Source organism: Hemiscyllium ocellatum, chromosome 7, assembly GCF_020745735.1.
Source record: "Hemiscyllium ocellatum isolate sHemOce1 chromosome 7, sHemOce1.pat.X.cur, whole genome shotgun sequence".
Lineage (NCBI taxonomy): Eukaryota > Metazoa > Chordata > Chondrichthyes > Orectolobiformes > Hemiscylliidae > Hemiscyllium > Hemiscyllium ocellatum.
In genome coordinates, this window is record NC_083407.1 from 21690181 (window position 1) to 21714479 (window position 24299).

Below are 24299 nucleotides of genomic sequence, written 5' to 3' on the forward strand. Positions count from 1 at the left end.
AGGTGGGGTGAACGGATTCCTCTTATTTATTACCCACCTCGCTCATTTGGTGGCAGGATTATACATATGTACGATTGCATCCACACAGATTAGAAATAAGTGGCTAGTTCAAAAAAATTAAGTTAAAAACTTAACTAATAAGTCAGTCTCTGAGTTCCATGAAAAGTTGTTAACGGGACATTATGTCTGTTACCTTGTGTGACACAATAGCATTGGTATTGATAGGCAACTGTTGATTTTGAAATTTGGCTTTGCAGGTCAGTTGAAAGATCTTTGTCATATTTCCTTTTGACTGTGTTTTCACTTCCTCCCTGGCTTCAAGCAAAGACACACAGAGAGAGCGAGAGCTTGTAGCCACCGGAGATCACAGTCCAGTTTGTGTTAACTTGCCTCTCTGCCTTTGAATGGTTGAAATGTTCCGGTGTGACATTCCAGCATTCCTCTCCCCATAGCCACTTGATTACATCTGAGTCAACCTTTGAGAGTATGTCCATTTTTAAAAAAAGGTAAGTTCTAATTAAAAGTTCAATATATATGCAATTACAATGAGGTTAAAGCCTGTCATAATGACAGTATTTCATTGTTGTTACAAATGCAAGGTTTTTTAAGATTGCAGTTTGATCCTGCTGTACATTAATATATGGTACAAGAATGAGTGAAAGGGATCATATGCTTTGTTTTGAATTCTCCTGACAAGAAACCTGCATGGTACGCCAGTATACAAAGGTGAAGCATTAGTAGGCCATTTGGCCCCTAAGGACTGCTCCATTTTTGATAAGATCATGGCTGATTGTGATCACTCCTTTTCTGTTTGACCCTTTCAGACCATTGTCAGTCATAAATTTATCTAAATCAGTCTTTAAAATATTCAATAATTTTATGGAATATTGAGTATGCAATATTCAATATTCAATAAATTGAATGGGCAAGGGGGTTCCACAGACTAACAATCTGCTGAGAAAGAAAAAAAGTTCTCCTCATCTCCATCTTAAATAGGAGATCTCTTATCTTTCAACTAGTTCTGGTCTCTCCCATAAGAGGAAATGCCCTTTTGATATCCTCCCTATCCTTATCAGTTCTACTTATTCTAAACTCCAATGAATACAGGTTGAACCTGCCAAACATGTTCATATAGCACAACACTTTCATCCCAAAGAATTATCCAAGATTACCCTCTTTGACCATAAGACATAGGAGCAGAAGTAGGTCATTCAGCCATGGAGTCTACTCCATCATTCAGTGAGATCAAGGCTGATCCGCTAATTCTAAACTCTACTTTCCTGGCTTTTCCCATAACCGTTGATTCTCTTACTGATTAAAAATCTGTCTATGTTAGCCTTGAATATACTTAATGATCAAATCTTTTCAGCAAAGAATTCCATGGATTCATTATCATAGAACCCTTACAGTGTGGAAACATACTACCCACTCCAAAGAGCAACCCAGCCCCCTACCCTATCCCTATAACCCTGCATTTCCCATGGCCAATCCACCTATTTGCAAATCCCTGACCACTATGAGCAATTTAGCATTGGCCAATACACCATTTTACGATCTAACTTGCACATCTTTGCACTATGGGAGGAAACCAGAGCACCCAGAGAAACCCTCGCAAACATGCGGAGAATGTGCAAACTCCAAACACAGTCATGTGAGGGTGGAATCAAACCCAGATCCCTGCTGCTTTGAGGCCACAGTGCTAACCACTAGTCACTATACCACCCTATTCTCTAAGAGCAAAAAAATCCTTCTTATCTCTATAATAAATATTTGACCGCTTATTCTGGGATTATGCCCTTTGCTCCTAGACTGTCCCACAAGGACAAGCTTCCAATGCAATTATGTCCTTTCTTAAATAAGGAGACCAAAACATATGGTCCAAATATGGCCTCACCAATATCCTATACAACTGTAGCAAAACTGTCCTAATTTTGTATTCCATTCTCTTTGGAATAAACAACATTCCATTTGCTTTCCTCATTAGCCATTTGTATGTACATATTAACTTTTTGTGATTCATGTGCCAGAACGCAAGATCCCTCTGTATCACAGAGTTCGGGAATTTCTTTCAACTTAACTAATATGTTGCATTTCTATTCTTTCTGCTAAAATAGACAAGTCCATGTGTCCCCACATTATATACCATCTGTTAATATTTTGCCCACTCACAATAGCGTCTTTGCAGAAACATTATATCCTCTGCTTAACATACTCTTCTAATTATCTTTTCTCTAAAAGCCCATCTCCAAGATGACATGAATCCTGTGGGCATTGTGTCCAGGCAGAAAAGTTGATTTGATACATGTGAGACCCTGAACTCTTATACTACTTTGGAATTAAATGCACTGGCAGTATTAAGTATATTTGTTTACAAAGTATGATTCTCAACACTTCCCTGGGTCTTTGGAGACTGGCGATCTATACATTGTTATTATAGATGTTTATGCCGTTTTCTACAAGGTGTCATCTTTGCATCTTCTTTGTTATAAAACACCTTGTGTTCCACTTTTAACCTTAACAACTATTCCATGATCATGATTGAATTTCACATTCAATTTAAGAGTGAGAATAGTAGATCTAAGACTGGTGTTCTAAAACTAAATAAAGAGTATAGTATGGATATTAATACCAAACGGACAAAAGTGATCTGGAAAATTAGGTTAAGGTGTAGATTAGTAGCAATACAGTGTCAGAATGCAAAAGGATCTAGCCAATATCCAGGCTTGGGCTGACAAGTGGCAAGTAATATTTCCACCACACAAATGCCAGGCTAGGACCATCACCCATAAGAGACAATCTAACTGCCACCCTTTGACATTCAATGATGTTACCATAATTGAATTTCCCATTATCAACATCTTAGGGGGTTATCATTGCCTAGAAACTCAAATGGACTCACCACATAAACACGGTAGCTGCAAAGCAGATCAGAAGCTAGGAATACTGCAGCGAGTAACTCACCTCCTGACTCCCCAAAGCCTGTCCACCATCTACAAGACACAAGTTAGGAGTGTGATGGAATACTCCTCACTTGCCTGGATGAGTGCAGTTCCAACAAAACTCAAGATACCATCCAGGATGAAGCAACCTGTTTGATTAGCACCATATTCATAAGCATCCACTCTCTTCACCACTGATGCTCAGCAACAGCAATTTGTATTATCTACAATATGCACTGCAGAAATTCACTATAGATCATTTGACAGCATCTTCCAGACCTTCTATCTAGAAGGACAAGGGCAACAGATACATGGGAACACCATGTATCTGGGAATACATGGAACACCAAACACCTGCAGATTCCCCTTCAAGTCAACTCACCATTCTGACATGGAAATACATTGCTGTTCCTTCACTGGTGTGGGGTTAAAATCCAGGAATTCCCTACCTAATGGAATTATGGGTCAACCGACAGCAGGTGGATTGCAGTGGTTCAAGAAGGCAGTTCACCACCATCTTCTCAAGGGCAACTAGGGATAAATGCTGGTCAGCTAGTGATGCCCACATTTGACAAATGATTAAAAAGCATGGAAAATAGGAACTGGAATAGGCCATTTGTCGCTTCAACTGCAAATGTGTTGCTGGTCAAAGCACAGCAGGCCAGGCAGCATCTCAGGAATAGAGAATTCGACGTTTCGAGCATAAGCCCTTCATCAGGAATAAGAGAGAGAGCCAAGCAGGCTAAGATAAAAGGTAGGGAGGAGGGACTAGGGGGAGGGGCGATGGAGGTGGGATAGGTGGAAGGAGGTCAAGGTGAGGGTGATAGGCCGGAGTGGGGTGGGGGCGGAGAGGTCAGGAAGAGGATTGCAGGTTAGGAGGGCGGTGCTGAGTTGAGGGAATCAACTGAGACAAGGTGGGGGGAGGGGAAATGAGGAAACTGGAGAAATCTGAGTTCATCCCTTGTGGTTGGAGGGTTCCCAGGCGGAAGATGAGGCGCTCCTCCTCCAGCCGTCGTGTTGTTGCTTACTTGCGGAACGCTTCAGAGAACACCTCCGGGCCGCCCGAACCAACCAACCCAATCACCCCGTGGCTCAACACTTTAACTCTCCCTCCCACTCCACCGAGGACATGCAGGTCCTTGGACTCCTCCACCGGCAGAACACAACAACACGACGGCTGGAGGAGGAGCGCCTCATCTTCCGCCTGGGAACCCTCCAACCACAAGGTATGAATTCAGATTTCTCCAGTTTCCTCATTTCCCCTCCCCCCACCTTGTCTCAGTCGGTTCCCTCAACTCAGCACCGCCCTCCTAACCTGCAATCCTCTTCCTGACCTCTCCGCCCCCACCCCACTCCGGCCTATCACCCTCACCTTGACCTCCTTCCACCTATCCCACCTCCATCGCCCCTCCCCCTAGTCCCTCCTCCCTACCTTTTATCTTAGCCTGCTTGGCTCTCTCTCTTATTCCTGATGAAGGGCTTATGCTCGAAACGTCGAATTCTCTATTCCTGAGATGCTGCCTGGCCTGCTGTGCTTTGACCAGCAACACATTTGCAGCTGTGATCTCCAGCATCTGCAGACCTCATTTTTTACTTGAACATTTGTCGCTTCAAGCCTGCTCTGCCATTTATTGCCTCATGACTGATCATCCTACTCAATAGCCTGTTCCCACATTTCATCCACATCCTTTGAAGACATTTCAGAATTATTAGTGAAGATACATTCAAATGAGAAATAACAACACCAGGAAAAGGATATTTCATTTGTATACAACTGACCAAGCTAAAAGTGAAGTTTAAATTTGAAAGAAGTATACAACTTCATTAAGATTAATAGGTGCTTAGAAGATTGGATACAATACAAATTGGAGGATTTGGGCAATAGAGAGAGGCTGAAAAGGCTGCGGCTGTTTTCCCTGGAGGAATGGAGGCTGAGGGGTGACCTTATAGAGGTTTATAAAATCATGAGGGGCATGGATAAGATAAGTAGAGAAAGTCTTTTCCCTGGGTGGGGAACTCCAGAATGAGAGGGCAAAGATTTAGGGTGAATGGGCAAAGATATAAAAGGAACCTAAGGGCCAAATTTTACACGCAGAGGATTGTGCATGTATGGAATGAACTGGCACAATTGCAGCATTTAAAAGAGATCTGGATGGGTAGGTGAATAGGAAGGGTTTAGAGGGATATGGGCCAAGTGCTGGCAAATGGGACTAGATTAGGTTAGGATATCTGGCCAGCATGGACAAGTTGGAGAGAGGGGTCTGTTCCATGCTGTATATCTCTTTGAATCTATAAGAAGCAACCAACAAAAAAAATCAAAAATCGAATAATAAGGGAGAAAATAGAATTTGAGAGAAAGCTAGCTAGCTATAAAAACAGGTAGTAAGAGTATCAATTTAAAAATGTAAATATAAAGAATAAATTGAGCATTGGTTCCCCCAGAGTATGTGTCTGGGTAATTTGTAAAGGGAACTAAAAAAATGGGGGATGCATTTAACAGATAGTTTGCATTTTTTTTCCTGTTGAAGCAAAATAACATCTAATGGAACATTGGACTGGGATATCATAGTAATTACAGAAACGTGGCTCAGAGATGGACAGGACTGGCAGCTTAATGTTCCAGGATACAAATGCTACAGGAAGGATAGAAAGGGAGGCAAGAAAGGAGGTGGAGGGTGGGGGGTGTTTTTGATAAGGGATAGCATTACAACTGTATTGAGGGAGGATATTCCTGGAAATACATCCAGGGAAGTTATTTGGGTGGAACTGAGAAAGAAGAAAGGGATGATAGCTTTATTGGGATTTTATTATAGACCCCCTAATTGTCAGAAGGAAATTGAGAAACAAATTTGTAAGGAAATCTCCGTTATCTGTAAGAATAATAGGGTGGTTATAGTAGGGGATTTTAACTTTCCAAACATAGACTGGGACTGCCATAGTGTTAAGGGTTTACATGGAGACGAATTTGTTCTGTGTGTACAAGAACATTTTCTGGTTCAGTATGTCGATGTAGCTACTAGAGAAGGTGCAAAACTTGACCTACTCTTGGGAAATAAGACAGGGCAGGTGACTGAGGTATCAGTGGGGGAGCACTTTGGGGCCATCGACCATAATTCTATTAGTTTTAAAATAATGATGGGAAAGGATAGACTAGAACTAAAATTTGAATTTCTAAATTGGAGAAAGACCAATTTTGACGGTATTAGACAAGAACTTTCAAAAACTGATTGGGTGCACATGTTCACAAGTAAATGGACGGCTGGAAAATAGGAGTCCTTCAGAAATGAGATAATGAGAATCCAAAGTATATTCCTGTTAGGGTGAAAGGAAAGGTTGATAGGTATAGGGGAATGCTGGATGACTAAAGAAATTGAGGATCCGGTATCGACTGAGACAAAGTGGGGGGAGGGGAAATGAGGAAACTGGAGAAATCTGAGTTCATCTATTGCATCCGCTGCACCCGATGTGGCCTCCTCTATATTGGGGAGACAGGCTGCCTCCTTGCAGAACGCTTCAGGGAACACCTCTGGGACACCCGGACCAACCAACCCAACCACCCCGTGGCTCAACACTTTAACTCTCCCTCCCACTCCACCGAAGACATGCAGGTCCTTGGACTCCTCCATCGCCAGAACATAACAACACGACGGTTGGAGGAAGAGAGCCTCATCTTCCACCTGGGAACCCTCCAACCACAAGGAATGAACTCAGATTTCTCCAGTTTCCTCATTTCCCCTCCCCCCACCTTGTCTCAGTCGATTGACCTCTCCGCCCCCACCTCACTCCGGCCTATCACACTCACCTTGACCTCCTTCCACCTATCACATCTCCATCGCCCCTCCCCCAAGTCCCTCCTCCCTACCTTTTATCTTAGCCTGCCTGGCACCCTCTCCTCATTCCTGATGAAGGGCTCTGGCCCGAAACGTTGAATTTCCTGTTCCTTGGATGCTGCCTGACCTGCTGTGCTTTAACCAGCAACACATTTTCAGTAAAGAAATTGAGGGTTTGGTTAAGAAAAAGAAGGAAGCATATGTCAGGTATAGACAGGATAGATCGAGTGAATCCTTAGAAGAGTATAAAGGCGGTAGGAGTATACTTAAGAGGGAAATCAGGAGGGCAAAACGGGGACATGAGATAGCTTTGGCAAATAGAAATAAGGAGAATCCAAAGGGATTTTACAAATACATTAAAGACAAAAGGGTAACTAGGGAGAGAATAGTGCCCCTCAAAGATCAGCAAGGCGGCCTTTGTATCGAGCCGCAGGAAATTGGGCCGAAACTAAATGAGTACCTCCACAGTATTTACTGTGGAAAAGGATATGGAAGACATAGAATGTAGGGAATTAGATGGTGACATCTTGAAAAATGTCTATATTACAGAGGAGGAAGTGCTGGATGTCTTTAAATGCATATAAGTGGATAAATCCCCAGGACCTGATCAGGTGTACCCTAGAACTCTGCGGAAGCTAGGGAAGTGATTGATGGGCCTCTCACCAAGATATTTGTATCATCGATAGTCACAGGTGAGACGCTGGAAGACTGGAGGTTGGCTTACGTGGTGCCACTGTTTAAGAAGGGTGGTAAGGACAAGCCAGGGAACTATAGACCAGTGAGCCTGACGTCAGTGGTGGGCAAGTTGTTGGTGTGAACCCTGAGGGACAGGATGTACATGTATTTGGAAAGGCAAGGACTGATTAGGGATAGTCAACATGGCTTTGTGCATGGGAAATCATGTCTCACCAACTTGATTGAGTATTTGAAGAAGTAACAAAGAGAATTGATGAGGGCAGAGCAGTAGATGTGATCTATATGGACTTCAGTAAGGCGTTTGACAAGGTTCCCCATGGGAGACTGATCAGCAAGGTTAGATCTCATGGAATACAGGGAGAACTAGCCATTTGTATACAGAACTGGCTCAAAGGTAGAAGGGGGTGGTGGTGGATAGTTGTTTTTCAGACTGGAGGCCTGTGACCACAAGGATCAGTGCTGTGTCCACTACTTTTCATCATTTATATAAATGATTTGGATGTGAGCGTAAGAGGTATAGTTAGTAAGTTTGCAGATGATACCAAAATTGGAGGTGTAGTGGACAGTGAAGAAGGTTTTCTCTGATTACAATGGGAACTTGATCAGATGGGTCAATGAGCTGAGAAGTGGCAGATGGAATTTAATTTGGATAATATGAGGTGCTGCATTTTGGGAAAGCAAATCTTAGCAGGACTTATATACTTAATGGTAAGGTCCTAGGGAGTGTTGCTGAACAAAGAGACCTTGAAGTGCAGGTTCATAGCTCCTAGGAGTCGCGGGTAAATAGGATAGTGAAGAAGGCATTTGGTATGCTTTCCTTTATTGGTCAGAGTATTGAGTACAGGAGTTGGGGCTGTACAGGACATTGGTTAGGCCACTGTTGGAATATTGCGTGCAACTCTGGTCTCCTTCCTATCAGAATGATGTTGTGAAACTTGAAAGGGTTCAGAAAAGATTGACAGGGATGTTGCCAGGAGGATTTGAGCTAGAGGGAGAGGCTGAACAGGCTGGGGCTGTTTTCCCTGGACTGTCAGATGCTGAGGGGTGATCTTATAGAGGTTTACAAAATTATGAGGGGCATGGATAGGGTAAATAGACAAAGTCTTTTCCCTGGGGTGGAGGAGTCCAGAATTTGAAGGCATAGGGTTATGATGAGAGGGGAAAGATATAAAAGAGATCTAAGGGGCAACGTTTTCATGCAGAGGGTAATACGTGTAAAGAATGAGTTGCCAGAGAATGTGGTGGAGGCTGGCACAATTGCAACATTTAAGAGGCATTTAATTGGGTTTATGAATGGAAGAGTTTGGAGGGATATTGGCTGGGTGCTGGCAGGTGGGACTAGATTGGGTTGGGATATCTGTTGTCATTGACAAGTTGGACTGAAGGGTCTGTTTCCATGCTGTACATCTCTATGAGTCTAAGTACCCTAGTCTAGATATTCTTTATCCTTGGGGCTTAAAAATAAATGCTGAGATAATAGATGCATTTGTCTTATTTTCTCAACATTTCTGGCTTCCAGAAACATCTTGTGAGATAGAAAAAAGTGGAAGTATTTACTCTATTCAAGAAGAAGGAGACAGAAAGTGAGAAAATATACACCAGTTAGTCTGACATCTGTCAAAGAAAAATTCTACAATCTCCTAATAAGGAGCTTATTAGCATGTCACTTATAAAATCCATTGTGATCACGTAAAGTTAGCAAGATTTTGTGAAAGGGAAATCATGTTTGACTAGCTAATTCCAGTTCTTTGAGGAAGTAACATGCACAAAAGGGAACCTGATTTAGTATTAAGTGGGATTCTGAAAGACATTTGACCACTGTGTCACAGAGAAGATCGCTCCATAAACTAAGTGTTCGTGGTTTCGGAGGTAACATAGAACATAAACCATTACAGTGCAGTATAGGCCCTTCAACCTTCAATGTTGCTCCACTCTGTGAAACCAATCTGAAGCGCATCTAACCTATACTATTCCATTCTTGTCCATATGCCTATCTAATTACCATTTAAATGCCCGTAAAGTTGGTGAGTCTACAACTGTTACAGGCAGTGCGTTACACACTCCTGCTATTCTCTGACATCTGTCCTATATCTATCATCCCTCAATTTGAAGCTATGCCCCCTTGTGCAAGCCACCACCATCCTCGGAAAAAGGACTCTCACTGTCCACTGTCTGAATATCTTATATGTCTCAATTAAGTCACCTCTCAACCTTCTTCTCTCTAACGAAAACAGCCTTAAGTCCCTCAACCTTTCCTTGTAAGACCTACCCTCCTTACCAGGCAACATCCTAGTAAATCTCCTCCGAAGCGTTTCCAAACCTTCCTCATCCTTCCTATAATGCGGTGACCAGAACTGCACGCAATACTCAAGTGAGGCTGCACCAGAGTTTTGTACAGCTACAGCATGACCTCTTGGTTCCGAAACTTGCTTCCTCTACTAACAAACGCTAACAGACTGTATTCTTTCTTAACAGCCCTATCAACCTGGGTGGCAACTTTGAGGGATCTATGTACATGGATACCAAGATCCCCCTGCTCACCTACATTATCAAGAGTTTTACCATTTGCCCAGTACTCTGCATTCCTGTTACTCCTTCCAAAGTGAATCACCTCACACTTTTCTATACTAAATTCCATTTGCCACCTCTCAGCCCAGCTCTGCAGCACATCTATGTCCTCTGTAACCTGCAACATTCTTCAGCACTATCTTCAAATGTACCGACCTTTGTGTCGTCCGCATATTTACTAACCCATCCTTCTACACCCTCATCCAGATCCAGCAGTGGACCTAAAAATAGACCCTTGCAGTACACCACTAGTAACTGAACTCCAGGATGAACATTTCCCACCAACCACCACCTTCTTTCAGCTAGCTAATTTCTGATCCAAACCGTTAAACCACCCTCAATCCTGTGCCTCTGTACTTTGTACAGTGAACTACCATGGGCGACCTTATCAAACACTTTACTGAAATCCATAAACACAACAACGGCTTTATCCTCATCCACCTGTTTGGTCACCTTCTCAAAGAACTGGACAATCAGCTGATGAAGGAGCAGTGCTCCGAACGCTAGTGCTTTAACTTAAACCTGCTGGAATATAACCTTGTGTTGTATGATTTTAACTTTTTACACCCCAGTCCAACACTGGCACCTCTAAATCATAAATTGGCCTAGATTGAGCCAGAAGTAGGATCTCTAGGAAATCCCTCATCATGAAAGAGTGTTCTGAGTTTGAAAGTAATAGATAGCTTGGGAAAACAAAATAATGGATATACAGTAAACTAAAACAAACAAAGAACTGTGAAAGCTGGAAATCTGAATCAAAAACAGAAATTGCTGGAAAAACTCAGCAGATCTGGCAGCATCTATGGAGAGAAAGTAGAGTTAGCTTTTTGAATCCAGTGACCCTTCTTCAGATGGATATAAACTATAGGGAACTAAGAATCACTTTGGATTCATTCAAGGAAAATTGAATATCAAAGTGACTGAGTGAAGTATAACTGTGATTGAGATTTTTTAGTCATATTAAAAATTAGAAGACAGTTCAATTCTGTAATTGAAAGTATAAATTGTCTACAAAAATAGTGTTCAGGCTATTAGTTTGTTTATTGCAGAAGAAATTGATAAATCTTATCAGAATCATACAGCATGGAAACAGGCCCTTGGGCCCAACTCGTCCATGCTGACCTTGTTCCCTCAACTGAACTAGTCCCATTTGTCTGCATTTGACTCATATCCCTCTGAACCTTTCCTGTACATGTACTTGTCCAAATGTCTTTTAAATGTTGTAATTGGACCCACCTCCAGCACTTCCTCTTGCAACTTGTTCCATAGACACACCCATCCTCTGTGTGAAAAAGTTGCCTTCAGGTGCCTTTTAAATCTTTCCCCTCTTACTCTAAACTTATGCCCTCTAGTTTTGAACTCTCTAAAAAAGATTTTGGCTGGATAGACTAGGAATGTTTTCCCTGGAATATAGATGGCTGAGGGGTGACTTTATGGAGGTTTATAAAATCATGAGGGGCACGGATAAGGTAAACAGCTAACGTCTTTTCCCTCGGGTAGGGGAACCCAAAACTAGAGGGTATATTTTTTAAAGAAGGTCACAGTATTATACAGTTCCATCTGTATCATAAAGTACAGTATATATCCTTATGCCAATTTTTCTTATTGAAAATATTTTAGCTAATATCAATTGTTAAACTGCCTCGCCTTCATCATTTCACAGATAAGTTATTGGTTTTGCTGTTGAATAAATGCAATTTGGCTACATGATTTTCTCAATAGGATAAAGATATCTAGCTGTAATTAGATGATTTTGCACTTTTTATGTTCAATGTATTTTTGGACTCTGTCTTCCAGAGTGCCCTTTTTGCATGTCCTTGCAGGCATTCACATTTATCTTTGAAGTCTGAGATAGATGGACTTTTGTTAGGTCAGGGCTTTAAGAGCTGTGGAGCAAAGGCAGATAAATGGAGTTGAGATACAGATCATTCATAATCTAATTGAATAGTAGAATTAAAAAGTCTTAGAAGGTTGAATTGCTTAATTCCACTCTGATGTTGATATCTAAGAGAATTATTAACATGTCCAAGACTATGAACAGAAAACTCCTTTATTAATTGCAACTTTCTGCTGGTTATAACCCATGCATTCATAAGCTCTTCATTGCCTTTGAAAAGTGGCAGATAATAGACGAAGTTTTTAATTTTAAACTCCTAATCAAATGCAATAGAAATGAACAAATAAATACTAGAACCTTAATATGTATTTTCTTAGTAATAGACAAAAAGAATTAATCAATTAGTCCATTATCTATCTATTACATTTTTCTGCATGCCAGAGCTGGGTTTGAAAAATTGAACATGTCACACAGTGGTTCAAAGGGTGAAAGGGATAAAGTTGACAAGTGCAGGCCAATCAGTATTGCATAAGTGATAGGAACGTATTAGACACATTTGTGAAGAACAAAATTATTTCTGTCTTAGAGTAACATGGTTATATATTGCATTAAACTAATTTGACTGAGTTTCATGATAAATACTGAGAGTTGAAAAAGAAATGTAGTCGATGTGATCTACATGGAAATTCAAAAGGTATTTCATAAAGTACCACAGCACATGGTTTAGTTGGAAATAGAGGATCATGGAATTAAAGGGATGGTTGTAACTTGTGTAGTTCGTCAGACAATGAATAGACAATAGACAATAGGTGCAGGAGTAGGCCATTCGACCCTTCGAGCAGATGGCCTCCTTCTTCAAAGACTGCAATTTCCCCTCCCACGTTATTGACAATGCCCTCCAGAGCATCTCTTCCACTTCCCACACCTCCGCCCTTGAACCCCCCCCTCAACGCAAAGAGGACAGAACTCCCCTGGTCCACACCTTCCACCCCACCAACCTCTGTATACATCACATCATCCTCCACCACTTCCACCACATGCAAACTAACCCCACCACTGGGGATATATTTCCCTCACCACCCCTATCAGTGTTCTGGAAAGACCATTCCCTCTGTGACTCCCTTGTCGGCTCCACTCCCCTTCCCCGCCCCCACCCCCCCTCACCCCCACCCACCACCAGCCCTTACCCATCTCCCGGCACCTTCCCATGCCACCATAAGAACTGCAAAACCTGCACCTCCCCCCTCACTTCTGACCAATGCCCTAAAGAATCCTTCCACATTCAATGGAAATTTACCTGCACCTCTACAAATATCATCTACTGTATCCATTGCACCCGATGTGGTCACCTCAAGGAGACAGGAATCCAACTTGCAGATTGTTTCGGAGAACATCTCTGGGACACCCTACCAACTAACCCCACCAACCCATTGGCTGTACACTTCAACTCCTCTTCCCACTCCACCAAGGGCACGCAGGTCCTGGGTCTCCTCTATTGTCAAACCCTAACCACCGGATGCCTGGGGGAAGAACACCTCACCTTCCGCCTTGGGACCCTGCAACTCTATGGGATTAATATGGATTCACCAATTTCCTCATTTCCCCTCCGCCCACCTTATCCCAGCACCAAGCCTCCAACACGGCACCTCCCTCTTGACCTGTCCATTGTCTTTCCCATATATCTGCTCCACCTTCCTCTCTGACCTATCACCTTCTCCCCCACCTTAATCTACCTATTACATTCTCAACTACCTTCCCCCCAGTCCCACACCCCCTCCAATTTATCTCTCAGACCCCGCCCACCCCAGCCCTCAAACCTCATTCCCAATGAAGGGCATATGCCTGAAACATCGATCCTCCTGCTCCTCGAATGCTACCTGACCTGCTGTGCTTTTTCAGCACCACCCCCTTGACTCATAAATTATTCCAACAATAATGCTGTCTCTTATAAAATCTGATTTCAAAGCTCCATTGTCATAATTTTCCACAAGTCTGTCGAGATGATTAATGAAATTATCTGTGGGCTCCTCTGAATGCTGAACTTTTCCACTAAATCTTACACTTGTAATTATTTTATTTATTCTAAAATTGTTAATTGTTAAAGGTTTGTAGAACTTCAACAAAAGCATTCATGGTTTGTTCTATGGGTACATGAGCATTAAGTCATAGCTATAGTTCAGAATACAAAAATGTATTTGAATTGTTCAGCTTCTAACATCTATGTTGAAAGCACTGCTATATTTTGAGAAATATTTTCTCCAAGGTGTCCAATTATGTGTTCAATGTGGACCATCTCTGAAAACATCCTAATGTGATTTTTTTCATCTTTCTTTAAAGGCTTTCAATTCTGCATATGGTATAAACTGTTGAGAGATTTATATGTACAGGGGATCACCAACTTACAAACATCTGACAAATGAAGGGTTGTACTAATGAACGTGATCCCATACAGAGGTGTAAGTGTAAACATACAACCTTTTTCTGCATTTGTGAACAGCTGTTTAGACACAAATGGTCTTGCCAACAGACTCCAGAACGGAATCCTTCACGATCTGGGGACTGCCTGTACAATTTTCAAACATGTTTGGGATAAGTTTTGTCCTAATCTTTGCGTTAGTAACTGCTACATTTTTCTGTGTTTAAAATTAATAGTTAGCTTGTCAGGATTTCTGTAACTATGGCAATTTATTTTGAAAACAGGTTTTGAAATCTGGCTGTAGACTTATCTGCAAATATGGATATATGTTTATTTTAGATTTCTTGTAACTCAGCTTGGTAAATATTGGAGCCTGAAAAGGTTGTTAGAATGTTTTGAAATTTCTCTTCTTAAGCTTAAGAGAGATATCCATAACTAAGAAACTCTTAATTTTATTTTTAACTTTGAGTACTATAAAAAAATGTTTGACTTCTTTTCAATTCATTAGGAGTGTTCAGGAATTGATAAGGTTACACTTTTACTGTGTATTTAAAATATTGAAATTTGAAATTTAAATAGATAGTTTGCATTATTCTATTTGGTTGTTGTTTCTTTTGTAACAATTCTTTTTACACCATAGAGTCATAGAGATGTACAGCATGGAAACAGACTCTTTGGTCCAATTCGTTCATGCCGATCAGATATCCTAACCTAATCTAGTCCCATTTGCCAGCACTAGGCCCATATCTCTCTAAACCTTTCAAATTCATACACCTATCCAGATGCCTTTTAAATGTTGTAATTGTATCAGCCTCCACCTCTTCTCTGGCAGGTAATTCCATGCATGCACGCACCATCCTCTGTGTGAAAAAGTTGTCACTTAGGCCCCTTTTAAATCTTTCCCCACTTGCCTTAAACCAATGCCCTCTACTGGGCATAGTTCTGGGCTCCCTCACCCTGGGGAAAATACCTTGTCTATTTACCCTATCCATGCCCCTCACAATTTTATAAACCTCTATAAGGTCACCACTCAGCCTCCGACGCTCCAGGGAAAACAGGCCCAGCCTAGTCAGCCTTTCCATATAGCTCAACCGCTCCAACTCTGGCAACATCCTTGTAAATCTTTTCTAAACCTTTCAAGTTTCATAACATCATTTCTATTGGAAGGAGACCAGAATTGCACACAATATTTCGAATTGGCCTAACCAATGTCCTGTACAACTACAACGTGACCTTCCAACTCCTATACTCAATAAAGAAATCACTAGAAATTTCAGAACTATTTTTTAATTTATGAATACAATGGCAAGACATCAACCCCAGAGCATCAATGTAGACTTCACCAGTTTCCTCATTTTCACTCCCCCCCCCCACCTTACCCCAGCTACGATCTTCCAGCTCAACACCGCCCTCATAACCTGTCCTAGCTGTCAATCTTCCTTCCCACCCATCTGCTCCACCCTCCTCCCTGACCTATCACTATTATCCCAACCTCCATCCAGGTACCTTCTCCCAGCCCCACCCCCACCTCCTATTTATCTCTCCACCCGGGGCTCCCAGCCTCATTCCTGGTGAAGGGCACTGGCCCGAAAAGTCCATTTTCCTGGTTCTCAGATGCTGTCTGACCTGCTGTGCATTTCCAGCAATACACTCTCAACACAAATAAGAACATAAGAACCAGAAGCAGAAGTAGGCCATCTAGCCCTTCAAACCTGCTCCACCATTCAATAAGATCATGGCTGATATTTTTGTGGCCTCAGCTCTACTTATCCACCCTCTCATTCCTTTACTATTCAAAATGTTACCCATCTTAGCTTTAAAAACATTCAATGAGGAAGCCTCAACTACTTCACTGAGCAGGGAATTCCACAGATTCACAACCCTTAAAGGAGTTTCTTTTCAATTCAATCCTAAATTTGCTCCCCTTAATTTTGAGGCTGTGGCCTCTTGTTCTACTTTCACCCGCCAGTGGAAACATGCTCTCTACTTCTATCTTATCTATTCCCTTCATAACTTTATATGTTTCTATAAGATCCCCCCTCAATATTCTAAATTCCAATTAATATTATCCTTGTCTACTCAATCTTTCCTCATAAGCCAACCCCCTCAATCCCAGAATCAACCTAGTGAATCTTCTCAGCATCCCCTCCAATGCTGGTACATCTTTTCTCAAGTAAAAGAGACTAAAACTACATGCAGTATTCCAGGTGTGGCCTCACCAACACCCTACACAGCTGCAACATAAACTCCCTGCTTTTCAACTCAATCCCTTTAACAATGGAGGACAAATTTCCATTTGTCTTCCTAATTATCTGCTGCGTCTGCAAACCAACCTTCTGTGAATCATGCACAAGGACACACAGGTCCCTGTGTACAGCAGAATGCTGCAGCTTTTTTTAACCATTCAAATAATAGTCTCTTTTACTGTTATTCCAACCAAAATGGATGACTTCATATTTATTAACATTGTCCTCCATCTGCTAGACCTCTGCACATGCTGCCTGACCTGCTGTGCTTTTCCAGGATCACTCTAATCTTGACAATATATGTGATCCCCAACTTCAAATCATCCACGTAAATTGCGACTAATTGCAGTCCCAACACTGATTCCTGAGGGACAACACTGGTCACTGTTTGCGAAACAGAAAAACACTCATTTCCCCCTACTCTTTGCTTGCCATTGGTTAACCAACTCTCCATCCATGCAAATACATTGCTCATAATACCATGCATCTTTATCTTAAGATTTAGCCTTTTGTGCAGCAGCTTGTAGAATGCATTTTGGAAATCTACATAAGACATCTGTTTTGTTCCCGTTGTACATTGTGCTCGTAATGTCTTCATAGAATTCCGGTAAATTAGTTAAGGATGACCTGCCTTTTATGAACCCTTGCTGCATCTGTACAATGGGACAATTTCTATCTGGATGTCTTGCTATTTCTTACTTGATAGATTCAAGCATTTTCCCCACTACAGAAGTTAAGCTAACCAGCATTTAATTCCCCATCTTTTGTTGACCTCTTTTTTTAAACAGTGGTGTCACATTTGGTATTTTCCAATCTGCTGGAACTGCCCCAGAAACCAGCAAATTTTGGAAAATTACCACAAGTACATTTGCTATTGCTCCTGCTATCTCTTTTAATACCCTGGAATACATTTCAATGGGGTCAGGAGACTTGCATTTCTTTAGCTCCAGTACCTTGCCCAATATTATTTCTTTCATGATAATGATCGTTTCCAGGTCCTCATCTATCTTAGTCTCCTTGTCAATTACTAGTTTGTTATTGGTGTCCTTCACTGTGAAATCTAACACAAAATGCCTGTGCAATGTCTTGGCCATTTCCTCATATCTGAAAATGTGTTGCTGGAAAAGCGCAGCAGGTCAGGCAGCATCCAAGGAGCAGGAGAATCGACGTTTCGGTCATGAGCCCTGCCCGAAATGTTGATTCACCTGCTCCGTGGATGCTGCCTGACCTGCTGTGCTTTTCCAGCAACACATTTTCAGCTCTGATCTCCAGCATCTGCAGTCCTCACTTTTTCCATTTCCTCATATCCCATTACTAGAGACTAGAATTTGATACATTGTTGATCACTGAAGTACAAAAATTACAAATAATATTCAAATTTATAAAAGCTAAAATTCAAAACGTAACTTCAAGTGGAATAAAAACTAAAATTACTTTCAATAAATTTATTTTCAATTTGGATAACAGAATAAATACCTAGAGTTGGGACAGCCTCCTGATTTTCAAAAAAAGTGACCTAATTTTTCCTCTAGTTCTTTTGCCAATTATTTCTCATCTGTCATCCTAGATGCTGACCCATTTGCCAGAGGAGTCGTGTTTTGCCTACTTAGTCTATTGCAATCCCTCCCAAATTACAGTCTTCCCTTGATCTCCTCTGCCCCAAGGAGAACAAATCCAGCAAATCTCATTGTTTTCAAATCATTGAATTGTCTCATATCTGGCAGTACTACTGCTCCTCGGATGCTGCCTGAACTGCTATGCTTTTCCAGCACCACTCTAATCTAGACTCTGGTTTCCAGCATCTGCAGTCATTGTTTTTACCTAGTACCTTAATAAAGCTCCTTAGTAAACCTCTCCAGGTTTTTGACATTTTTCCTGAAGTGCGATGCAAAGTTGAACACAAACTTCCAGCTAAGCCTTAAGCAAGGATTTTAGTTTAACATTTCTCCCCTGTTTTGTATTTCATGCCCCAATTTAAAAAGCCAAGTATCCCGAACACTTTCTCACCTGCTTTATAATGTGCCCTGCTATGTTCAAGGATTAAGAATATGTAGTAGAGTATTTTTGTACCCCAATAAAATGCAATCATTTAAGTTATACTGCCTATACTTGTCATTTCTCCCAAAGCTTATCAATTTATACTCATCCACATCATATTGCATCTGCCATTCATTTCTCATTGTCCCCACCTTTTTTACAACATAACTTTGTATTCCTTGCTCTGTTCAAACACTCTATGATCTTTATGTGTTGTGAACCTGCAATCCATTGTCTCTTTATTCAGCAACACTCCTTAGGACATTATCATTATGTATATAAGTCCTGCCCTGATTTACCTTTCCAAAATACAGCAAATAAAATCAAGATCCCATTGCATTCTGTGGAAAGCTTTTTCACAGTCCACTACAGCTCCAATTTTAGTGTTTTCTGCAAACTTACTAACTATACCGCCTATGTTCACATCCAAATTATTTATATAAATGACAAAAAGCAGTGGATCCAGCACCGATCCCTGTGATTATTGGTCACACGTCTCCTGTCTGAGAAACAACCTCCACTACCATCCTCTGTCTTCTACCTTTGAGCCAGTACTGTATTGAAATGGCTCATTCTCCCTGTATTGTGTGTAATCTAACCTTGCTTACCAGTGTACCATGAAGAACCTTTTCGAAGATCTTACTGAGGTCCATATAGACCATGGAAAAACACAGCAGGTCAGGCAGCATCCGATGAGCAGGAGAATCGAAGTTTCGGGCCAGAGCCCTTCATCAGGAATGAATGTTGTGCTTTTCCAGCAACACACTCTCAACTCTGATCTCCAGCATCTGCAGACCTCGCCCTTCGCTCATCAATCCTCTTTGTTACTACTACAAAAAAATTCAATCAAGTTAATGCGACATGATTTCCATTGCACAAAGCATTGAAGGAAAATCTGCAGAATTGCGTGCTTATGCTTCAGCAAAGCCCACTTTGTTAAAACCAAAAGAAATAAAATTTTGATCCCTCAAGTCAGGTTCTTGTTTGGAAACCGACTTATCTTGAAAATGAACATGTAGTGCAAAAATATTGGCTGATTCTCTTTGCTTTCAATGTTTTTAATTCTAAAACCGGTTTATTCTCATTGCTTTAAATTCTACAGTAAATTAATGCTGCTTTATTTTCCTCACTTCAATTACTTTTAATTCTGCACCTTAGCTATGCTGCTGCTTTCCGCTACTGAACTGGAAGTTTTCCTAAGTTAAAGCAGAGAAAATGAAGGATTCTCAATTTTTGAATGCAAACAGAGAATTTCTATCTTTTGTAAGTGAAATGCATGGTTCCCTCCTTCTGCAAGCTAGGAGGACGATTCATGTTTGTTGTGACCTAAAAAATTAGTCATCTTTAACAATTTTATAGAAAATTGTCTTGCTCCCTGTGGATAAAGCTGAACAGCTTTACTGAATGTCTTCCTCTTTTTGTGGCTGTGTAAGACGAAGCCTCATTCCTGCATTCTCCAAATGATTTGCTCTATCTGTGGTGCTGTTCATGCCCTTATGTTTACCACCTATTCTCTAGTATAGCCTCTGCTGTTTAGATTAGATTAGATTACTTACAGTGTGGAAACAGGCCCTTCGGCCCAAGTCCACACCGACCCGCCACCCACCCAGACCCATTCCCCTACATTTACCCCTTGACCTAACACTACAGGCAATTTAGCATGGCCAATTCACCTAACCTGCACATTTTTGGACTGTGGGAGGAAACTAAAGTACCAGGAGGAAACCCATGCAGACACAAGGAAATGTGCAAACTCCACACAGTCAGTCACCTGAAGCGGGAATTGAACCCAGGTCTCTGGCACTGTGAGGCAGCAGTGCTAACGACTGTGCCACCGTGCCACCCACTAAAGCCAACGCCCGAGCGGGGACTCGAACCCAAGACCCTCAGATTAAGAGTCTGATGCTCTACCGACAGAGCTACCCGGGCTTACTGTCTTAATTAATTCTTCCTGCTTTTACTATGGTTTAAATACCTTCTCAAGGGCAAATAGGGAAGGGCAATGTATGCTGGCCAACCAACGATGCCCACACCAGGCTGAATTAAAAAATGTCATTCATTGCACAATAGCAAGCAGGTACAATTTTGATTAGTATGATAGATAATGTTATAAAACAATGGGGAAACTTGGTTTGTCAATCTGCTTTAAAATCCAGAGCTCTTCTCCCATCCAACTCCAAATGACATGATTATATTAGACAGTGCTTAATGGACTACTCTTTTGATTTAATTTGTTGTTGTCACATGTACCTAAGCATAGTGAAAAGTTTTGTTTTGCGTGCAGTACAGGCAAATCAGAACATATCAAGATCAGAGGGTGTTTGAACAGAGCAAGGAATACAAAGTTATGGTTGTAAAAAAAGTGCACAAAAAGCAAGATCAACAGTAGATTTGAAATTTGAGAGGTCCCTTCAGAAGTTTAATAATAATAGAAAAGAAGCCATACTTGAACCTGATACAAAGCTTTTGTATCTTTTGCCTGACAGAAGAGATTGGTAAAAATTATAACTGGGTGGGAAGGATTTTTGATGATGTTGGCTGCCTTTCTGAAGTATTGAGAAGTGTAGATGAAGTCAATGGATGGAGGTTTGGCTTGCGTGATGGTCTGGGCTGTGTTTACAACTTTCTGTAGTTTCTTATGGTTTTGGGCAGAGCAGTTCTATCAGGATGTATCCACATAGAATGCTTTCTGTAGTGCACTATGAAAGTTGGACACCGCATTTTCTTAGATTACCAAGGAAGAAGAGGTTGTGCCTTCTTGACCATTGCATCAACATGGGTGGTCTAAGATAGATTGTTGCTGTATATCACTCTGAGGAACTTGATGCTCTTGAACATCTCCACCTCAGTTCCATTGATGTAGATAGGGGCATGTCTTCCTCTTTGCTTCCTGAAGTTAATGATCAGCTGTTTAGTTTTGCTGAAGTTGAGGGAGAGATTGTTATCACCAAGCACTCTGGTATTTCTTCCAGAGATTAATACCTTTTACAACAACTATTAGGGCAACTGCTTTTTGTTTGTTGTATATAAATGAGGGTTTGGAGGGATATGGGCCGGGTGCTGGCAGGTGGGACTCGATTGGGTTGGGATATCTGGTCGGTGTGGACAGATTGGGCGGAAGGGTCTGTTTCCTTGCTGTACATCTCTATGACTTGATGACTCTATCTAGAATTGGTTTCAGGAAGTACAATGACAAAGTGTGCACATCAAATAAAACTCAGCAACACTGGGAATAGTGAGCACAATAGTAGCAGTCGTCAAGAGGACACAGATTGGGGACAATGAGTGGCAGACGCATGAGATGCATGATAGATGCAATATGATGAGTATGAATTGATGGGCTTTGGGAGAAACTGCAAGTGTAGGCAGTATAACTTAAATGGTTGCATTTTATTGGAGTACAAAAATACTCTGCTGCATATTCTTAATCCTTGAACATGGCAGGGCACATTATAAAGCAGGGGCGAAAGTGTTTGGGATACTTGGCTTTTTAAGTTGGGGCATGGTATACAAAAACAATGAGGCAATGTTAAATTAAAATCCTTGCTTAAGGCTCAGCTGGAGTTTTCTCATGATTTGGAGACACCGGTGTTGGACTGGGGTCTACAAAGTTAAAAATCACACAACACCAGGTTATAGTCCAACAGGTTTATTTGGAAGCATTAGCTTTTGGAGTGCTGCTCCTTCATGAGGTGATTGTGGAGAATAAGGCTGTAAGAGACAGAATTTATAGCAAAAGTTTACAGTGTGATGTAACTGACATTTTGTGTACAGCTTTGCATCGCACTTTAGGAAAAATGTCAAAAACCTGGAGAGGTTTACTCAGGAGCTTTATTAAGGTACTGCCGGGAAGAGACAATTCATTGATTTGAAAACAATGAGATTTGCTGGATTTGTTCTCCTTGGAGCAGAGGGGATCAAGGGAAGAATGAAAAGAGGTAAATCGTGAGGGATTGCAATAGACTAAGTAGACAAAGCACAACTCCTCTGGCAAAGCGGTAAGTATCTAGGGATGACTGATGAGAATTAATTGGCAAAAGACCTAGAGAAAAAATTAGGTCATTTTTTCACACAGAAGTTATTATGTTATGGAAGCAATCAGCTTAATGATTGATGATCAATCAACTTCATCTGAATTTTGAAAAGATAATTGGATATGCATTTGAAGAGATAATTTACAGGATAAAACATTGGTCAATTACTCAGCTTTTTCAAAGAGTCATTAAGGATTGAATGACTCCCTTCTGTGCTATATTATCTTAAAACATATTCATGAGATAGTTTTTACTTTCAGTGACAGTGTAAAGCACACAATATTGGTCTGCTCAACCACTAAACACTTCTCCTGGTTGATTATCCAAGATTATTTGAAAATCAGGAGGCAGTCCCAACTCTAGGTATTTACTCTGTTATCCAAATTGAAAATAAATTTATTGAAAGTAATTTTAGTTTTTATTCCACTTGAAGTTACGTTTTGAATTTTAGTTTTTATAAATTTGCATATTATTTGTAATCTTTGTTTTCAGTGATCAGCAACGTATCAAATTCTAGTCTCTAGTAATGGGATATGAGGATATGGCCAAGGCATTGAACAGGTATTTTGTGTTAGATTTCACAGTGGAGGACACTAATTACAAGTCAGTAATTGACAAGGAGACTAAGATAGATGAGGACCTAGAAACGTTCATTATCATGAAAGAAGTAGTATTGGGCAAGGTACTGGAGCTAAAGTTAGACAAGTCTCCTGGCTCCGATGGAATGCATTCCAGGGTATTAAAAGAGACAACAGGAGAAGTAGCAAATGTACTTGTGGTAATTTTCCAAAATTAACTTGTCTCTGGGGCAGTTCCAGCAGATTGGAAAACAGCAAATGTGACGCCACTGTTTAAAAATGGAAGTAGACAAAAGATGGGGAATTATTGGCTGGTTAGCTTAACTTCTGTTGTTGGGAAAAATGTTTGAATCTATCAAGAGAGAAATAGCAAGACAACTAGATAGAAATTGACCCATTGGACAGATACAGCAAGGGTTCATAAAAGGCAGGTCATAGTTAACTAATTTACTGGAATTCTATGAAGACATTACGAGCACAATGTACAAAGGGAACCAAGCAGATGTGTGTATGTAGATTTCCAAAATGCATTCGACAAAGCGCCGCACAAAAGGCTAATTCTTAAGATAAAGATGTATGGCATTATGGGCAATGTATTAGCATGGACGGAGGATTGGTTAACCAATGGCAAGCAAAGAGTAAGGGTAAATGAGAGTTTTTTTGGTTGGCAAATAATGACCAGTGGTGTCCCTCAGGGTTTAGTTTTGGGACTACAATTATTCACAATTTACATAGATGATTTGAAGTTGGCGATCACATGTATTGTGTCAAAGTTTGCAGATGACACTAAGGTGAGTGCTGGAGCAAAGTCTGCAGAAGACTGTGAAAGTTTGCAGAGGAACATAGATACTTTAAGTGAGTGGTCAAAGGGCTGGCAAATGGAGTACAATGTCAATAAATGTGAAGTCATCCATTTCAGTAGGGATAACAGTAAAAAAAAGGACCATTATTTGAAAGGTTGAAAAAAAACTGCAGCGTTCTGCTGTACACAGGGACCTGTTTGTCCTTGTGCATGATTCACAGAAAGTTGGTTTGCAGGTGCAGCAAGTAATTAGGAATGCAAATGGAAATTTGTCCTTCATTGCTAAAAGGATTGAGTTGAAAAGTAGGGAGGTTAT

General features: G+C 41.0%; 1 protein-coding gene and 1 non-coding gene across 2 annotated transcripts in view; one reads left to right on the forward strand and one right to left on the reverse strand.

The window, feature by feature from the left end:
• The first annotated feature begins 341 nt into the window (after positions 1-341).
• The window catches only part of ralba (v-ral simian leukemia viral oncogene homolog Ba (ras related)), a 95120-nt gene continuing 71162 nt past the window's right edge, over positions 342-24299 (forward strand). Inside the window, exon 1 of the mRNA XM_060827035.1 lies at positions 342-506. The gene's annotated coding sequence lies outside the window, so the exon portion shown is untranslated. The remainder of the gene's footprint in view (positions 507-24299) is intronic.
• On the reverse strand, positions 20426-20498 carry trnak-cuu (transfer RNA lysine (anticodon CUU)). Its single transcript has one exon. It is a non-coding gene; the product is annotated as a tRNA-Lys (tRNA).